The sequence below is a fragment of the Nothoprocta perdicaria genome, unplaced genomic scaffold (assembly GCF_003342845.1).
Source record: "Nothoprocta perdicaria isolate Ctin4 unplaced genomic scaffold, notPer1 scaffold_214, whole genome shotgun sequence".
In the NCBI taxonomy this organism is placed as follows: Eukaryota; Metazoa; Chordata; class Aves; order Tinamiformes; family Tinamidae; genus Nothoprocta; species Nothoprocta perdicaria.
In genome coordinates this window covers 72,347-78,836 of record NW_020455360.1, presented here as the reverse complement: position 1 = coordinate 78,836, position 6,490 = coordinate 72,347, and positions in this window count along the sequence as shown.

Genomic DNA, 6,490 nt, shown 5'->3' with positions numbered 1-6,490 from the left:
CCCCCGCCCCTCCCGCCGCGCATGCGCAGACACCGCTGTCCCTTACCACACACCAAGAACTTCAGAATCCTGTTTTTGCAGTTGATCCGTGTGAATGGAAAGTTCCCCTTCTTGGGAAGATAACATCCTTTTTTTTTTTTTCTTCTTCTTCTCTTTAGAAACATGATCCAGAACAGGACTGGTGCATATAAATAAAGAGTCCTTTTCCCTGCTTCCCTCGGTCTCGTTTTGCCATCTAGAATGCAGAGATGTTTTAGGTGACATTCTGAAAATTGACATTATCCCAAAGGGTGAAATTTCCCTCCCACGCAGAGGGGAGCTTTGGGGCTGTGCACAGCTCGTCAGGGCAGTGCCTGATGCAGTGAATTCCCTCACAGCGATGGGTACAACGTGCGCGATGGGATGGTCGTGTTCCCATGGTCATGTTCCCAAGAGAATCACACTGCTTCCCAGAAAATGAAATTATCTGAAACTTTCCCTCTCTGGCTGGTTTTGCTTTCCCAAAAACTAACCAATATTCTTGTAATAGCCTTTCTGGTTGAACAAGGCCATCTACTACACAAAAATAAAGCTGTATTTACTATGAAAAATAAGAGACTGGTCTAATTCATTATAATCATAACATCCTCTCATAAGTGTTCACAGTGCTTGAATAAATTCCCATTTCTTGCTAAAAAGCAGCATGAGTAAATGTGCAAGACAAAAAGAGCCCAATGGGCTCAGATAAAAGGCACAGACAGGACAGTTAGTGCCCGTCCCCGGCTTGCGCCGTCGTGTTTACCCAAGGGCAGGAAATCCCAGTAAATCACCAGCAGCATCTGTACCTTGTTTTGGTTAAAGTGAGATCATAGCTCCCAGATTAGAGCGGTCAGAGTGTGCATTGCTTCCTTCCATGGAAAGGAAAGCAAAAATGACTTGCTCTCTTGTGAGATATGAATCCAGTTAGAGGTGAAACGCAGAATTTTCCAGAGAGCCTAACCTAAACATCTGCTTCTTGTTGTTTTCTAGAAAAAAATGGATCTATAGTGAACTTCCCTTCCTTTCCACCAGTGTCAGTTCAAATCTAGCATGTTGAGATTAAATTTAAAAATCTTCAAATCGCTGTTTCTGATGCAGTCTGGCACAGCACATCTCATTCTACAATCGCCCAACCTTCAGTAACCACCATGTCCCTTACACACATCACATTATTTCATTTTCATTTTCAGAGCCAATTCTTTCCTCATCTGCAAACTAGGCAGCCAAAGAATTATACGCTTATGTCTCAGATACTTGTTCTTGTAGTATTATTTTTAAAGGAGCACTAGATGGTGCTCCTCTGCTGTTTCGCATTCTCCACTTACCTTAAAAAAAGATACAAGTTTTGAATAAAGCTTATTTGTGATTCACTAGGAAAGATCTGATTTAACTTCAGCTAACTATCTCAGTGAAATCTGGTGTGTGTACAATATCATTAAATACATTGATTTTACTCTTCCTTGTGCCGCATCTTGTCAAGAGCCCTTCACTTTGGAAAAGCAACAGTTGCACAATTCAGTGAAAGGCAGCATTGATTTGTAGCGACACATCTGTGATGGGACTTGTAAAAGCAAGTTGAAGTCTGGCAAGTTAAAGCCATGTAGAGAAGGCCGATTCAAATTAAAGCCCTCATGAATAGAAAAGCTGGAAAAACTCAACAGAAGCAATTAACTGGGCAATCAGTATGGATATAATAGCTAATTTGTTAGCATTCATATAGATCCAGAGTAGCTAGAGGGCTGCTACAGAGCTTGATGGAAATGCCAGAGGGTAAGCAGATGAATTTAGAGTACTTTGCAGAGGGGAAAACATGAATGGGCAATAGATACAAACACGGACAGTGAGGCTTCCTTATTCCAGCTATTTACAGCAGAACTTGTTTCCATGTGCAATTTAGTAATACATGGTGATATTTTCATAAGTTCTACCATCCATCAGTGTTTTAAGATACCGTATCTCATTATTGTTCCGGATTTGCATTTTTTCCTATTAGAGTTGACAAGCCCGTTTTCCCAGATGCACTGGCTGATGTGAAGATTTGCATGACCTGCCTCACTGCCTTAGATGACTCAGAACACTCTTCAGCTGCCTCAGAGCTTTTTAACCAGAAAACCTCCTCTCCAAGTGGGCCTAAATAGCCACTGGAATCGACACGACAGATTTCATGTTTGAGAATGCCTTATAGACTCTTCATGAGGGACAGGGAAATACTTCCTCCATCTTACACACAAGAAAACTGGTATATGAAGAGTGACTGACACACCGTAACTTCTCACTCATCAACAGGAGCCACGAAACTGCATTTCTGCAGCATCTTCTGAACTTAAGCTCTTATGTAGAAGAAATATCGCTGTGAATCACATCCCTCCTTCCATTTATACCCTAACAGAACCCTTTCCAAAAAGGGAACAATTCACAGCTGAGGCTTAATTCTGGTGAGAGACAAGTTCTGGTGTGTCTCACTCAGCAGCTTATTCCTGTGCACTTCCATAGGAACTGCAGCTACTTACAACCCTGGTAATCAAGCCCTTCATTTGTGTCTGCCTAAAAATTAGCCTCAAGATTAGCACTTGTCTACACCTTTCACTTAAGCCTTGAGGACATTCACACACATACACTGTGTGTATGCCAAGAATACCCACTGCTGTAGGTCTCACCTAGATACTCTCTTCTCTTATTTCATACTATTTTACCATCGTTTTGAATGGCCATCTCATAGAAGGCTCAGATTCACCTCCATCATCTTTAGATATCTGGGTTGTAAAGCTGTAGCTGTATGTTCAGTTTAATGCAAACATGGAATGCATGTCGCAAGTGAAAAGTCAGCTCTTTCCAACTTCCATCTAGCATCAATGGCAAAACAACAAGTACTGCTGCACAGCAAATCATTTCAGGGGTTAAATTTAGTGGGGTGAATGGTCTAATGTGCTTTGGAGAGGAACTTCTCTTTTGATGTGTACTGTGAAGTGCTTGACATACTTATATGTATATATAAATATCTAAGATGTAATATATATATATGTATAAAAAGGTACTTACAAGAGTCATGCTGGCTCTTTCTGAAAGAGTTGTCTTCAAATCCTTTTAATTCTTAGCTTCGTCACAGGTCCATTCACCCCCTTTCAAAAAAAAAAAAGGAAATATTCTAGTAAAAAACTTATCAAAGTGAATGGGACTGAAGGAAATTAATGATGGTGAACTGAAAGACGCTCAAGCGTGTTTTAATAAGAAACTGCAATTAAACTGCTTGTCTAAAATAGAGCCAAATTTGGCGAGACTTTTCGGACTGGAAGTCAGGCTACGTAAGTCCCAAGAAGATGAATTTGCAGGAAATCCACACTGTTATGTTTTTGCTCAGGACAAACATTAGCAAAACAGCTTTTCCCGTGGTATTCTGTTTTGGAATTTTGGCTTTGGAAGCACATGAAAAATGAAGCACTGGAAGCACATGACATATCTAGGAAATACATATGCAAGATCCAGTCACAACATTTAAGTCTGGATTGACAGATTGACCCAAATCCTTTCTAACAAAGATATCAAATAATGACATTAGCTAAAAATTAGGGAATTGGTTTCAATGAGCAAATTATCGATTCGGTCTATGTGTTTGTAATAAACTTTTGTTTCAGCCCTATTACATTAGTATCAGCAGAATTTTTGCACGTGTCTAGAAGAGATTTGTATCCTCAAGAGATAGACTACAGATGACTGAGAAGGGAAAAATGTTACTTTTTCAGGAAAGAGCTGATTTTCATGGCACCTGTTCAGGATTGCTCCAAGAACAGTTCAATACATTGGAGACAAATGCCCTCCATTCTCCCCGACTCATATCCAAGCTGCATCTTGCTGTGTTACTTTTTAGTTCAGCTGGAATCTTCTGAATGATTGATAAGATTTAAGGGTTCGTCAGAAGGCTCCCCAGGCAAAACAGTGCTGTGCACTGCCATGACTTATCTCCTGGACGTGGGATGTACAGGCAGAAGCAGCTCTCCCAAGTCTCCTTTGATGAATTTTCACTTAGAATCTACTCTTCCTGAGAAGTGAAAGAATATGAGGAAGTACACGACATTCCATATTTAATAAAGATATTAAAGATTATTAAAGAACTTAGTCTCTTGATATTCCTGCCCTCAGAGCTTCTCATTGGAAAAGAATATCTAATGCAAAAAAAAAAAAAGAATATTTAATGTAATGTATTATGCAAATGTAGCAGTAGGAAGATAGAGGGCTGATGAACAGTGGAGCTGGCATGCACAGCAATGAGTTGGCAGGAGCCTTAGAGCTGTGAAGTACAGAAAAAGGTTAATACTGTTCAGCTTGAGCTCATTACCCACACTGTAGAACCCACCTTAGCAGCAATTTTGATGTAAGCAAAGGAAGACAAAGCACCATTGGATCACAGCCTGCACGCATTTCCATTAGAAGAGACTTGGCAAGTTCAAGCTGATGCTTTGTCCTTATCGCTTCCTGTTTTGTCCAGTTTAGTAACACTTAGAGTAAAAAGAATAGATCATATCCTGTGATCTTTACTGTGTTCAACCCTCTCTTACAGGAAAAGGTCGAAACTTCAGAGATACCATAAGTGATCTGCCAAGAAAGTATTTTTTTATCTCTTATTTCTTTACAAGGGTTAAGAGTGATTTCTGTTTGCCTGTTTACTTCATCTTTTTAGTATGCGATTAGGTAAAATATAGCTTGTGTTTTTCTACATTGCTGCTAGAATATTCCATAAACAAAGTATGCCTAACGGAGGTGGCAAGGCTGTTAAATGTTTCAGAAGAAAACTCTTCTCTGAAACATTTGTTAGGAATCTTGAATATATGAATATATCAAAAGACAAGGAAAGATAAGCAGCAGCTCGATACCTTACTGTGTGTTAGTTTTACTGAGGAGACACTGATTTGCACCTGCAAACACCATGATCCTAATGAGAACCCCTTCCCCTCACAGTCTTTCAGGTTTTAGACCCTTGGGCTGTCCCCAGTCCAACTATCAGTAGTTCTCCAGGCTCACAAACTATTTTACAGTAAAACAAATAGACCAAATCCCTTTCTGTCATGCAAAATAGTAAGGGAAAGGGGAAATTAACTTCTAAGCTTCAAAAGCAAACTTCATTCGTGATTAAAAGTTCTGTAATCGCATTAACTTTATCCTAACTATGATCTGATTGGGTCTCAGTGTTCTGTATACAAAAAATCTACAAAATCTCTATATTAAAAAAATCTACACAAAACTGTTTTTCTTTTCAGAAGGTGCTAAACCATAGGTGTACATTTGTATTTGAAAGCAACATGATTTGTTTCATATTGGATTTCAGTCACAGAATATGTAACTATAAGAACTTGCATTTCTCAGACTTTCTCCTCTGTAAGCCAAGGGCTACAGAAAGGAATTAATTACTGACTTTGATGGCAAATTTTTTTTTTGTTTTTTTTTTTGTTTTTTTGGCAAAAAGCAAACCACAGCTCAGCAATTACCATCCAGGGCTGGACTCTGTCTTCTTCATGCACCTTTTAGCCATTTACTCAGGATTTTGCTGGAAGTTACAGCAAAATGACCCTGCGCCAAGGAAAAAACATATTTTTAAATATTTTCTAAGAAACTAACCAAAAGTATTCACATGATTCAGATTAGGCTTCTGTGTTTGTGGTTGTGGAACCTGGAACACACAGGAGAGTTTCATTCTGAGCAAAAAGCAAGATGCCACCACTTCAATATTAGCTGCATTCAAGAGTTGCTGAAGTTACTTTCCATGATCATTCCAAAGCTCGGGATCTGGGAGCTGAGCTTCCAGGGTTTACATCAGAGGGGGCTTTAAATTACCAGGGTAGTTATACCTGCTTATTATCCCCGATTAACCAAACCTACAATGGACACTGAAAATTCCAGGGCCATTTTGAATATTTTGGTTAGGCTTTTAAGTTTCCTTTTTCCAACTCCAATAGTGCATTCAGTGTTCAAAGATCTCATCAGCTCTACAAAAGCAACCAGAATCATTTGCATTTCTGTGAAATGGAGGCAACCTCAAGTTTGTCATTCCTATTTTTATAGCACTTGCAAATGAAAGAACAAAAGCATTTGTGCTCTTATGCAAAGCACAACCTACTCTAGTCATGGAGAAATAATATTTCTCTTCGTTTACTAAAAGGAGGTTTGTTTTAGAGGTGAATACAATAGACAACCCTGCTGGTATTCTCACATGAGAATCAAAGGCTGCAGGACTGGCTCTAGAGGTCCCTTCCAACCTCAACTATTCTGTAATTCCATGTGATTCTGTGACTAGAGGGTTCACTTTTACAAAACCACCAGAACTCTAGTGGAATAGACACACACAAATATTTAAACCTCTTTCTCTGGTTGCTTGTGGAAAAGAAATGGAGTTCAATCTAGTTTCTTGGTGAAAGATGTCACTAGGCAGTGTCCTGTAACGGGGTATTATAGAGCACATTTTACTAAACTGCAGAAGGAA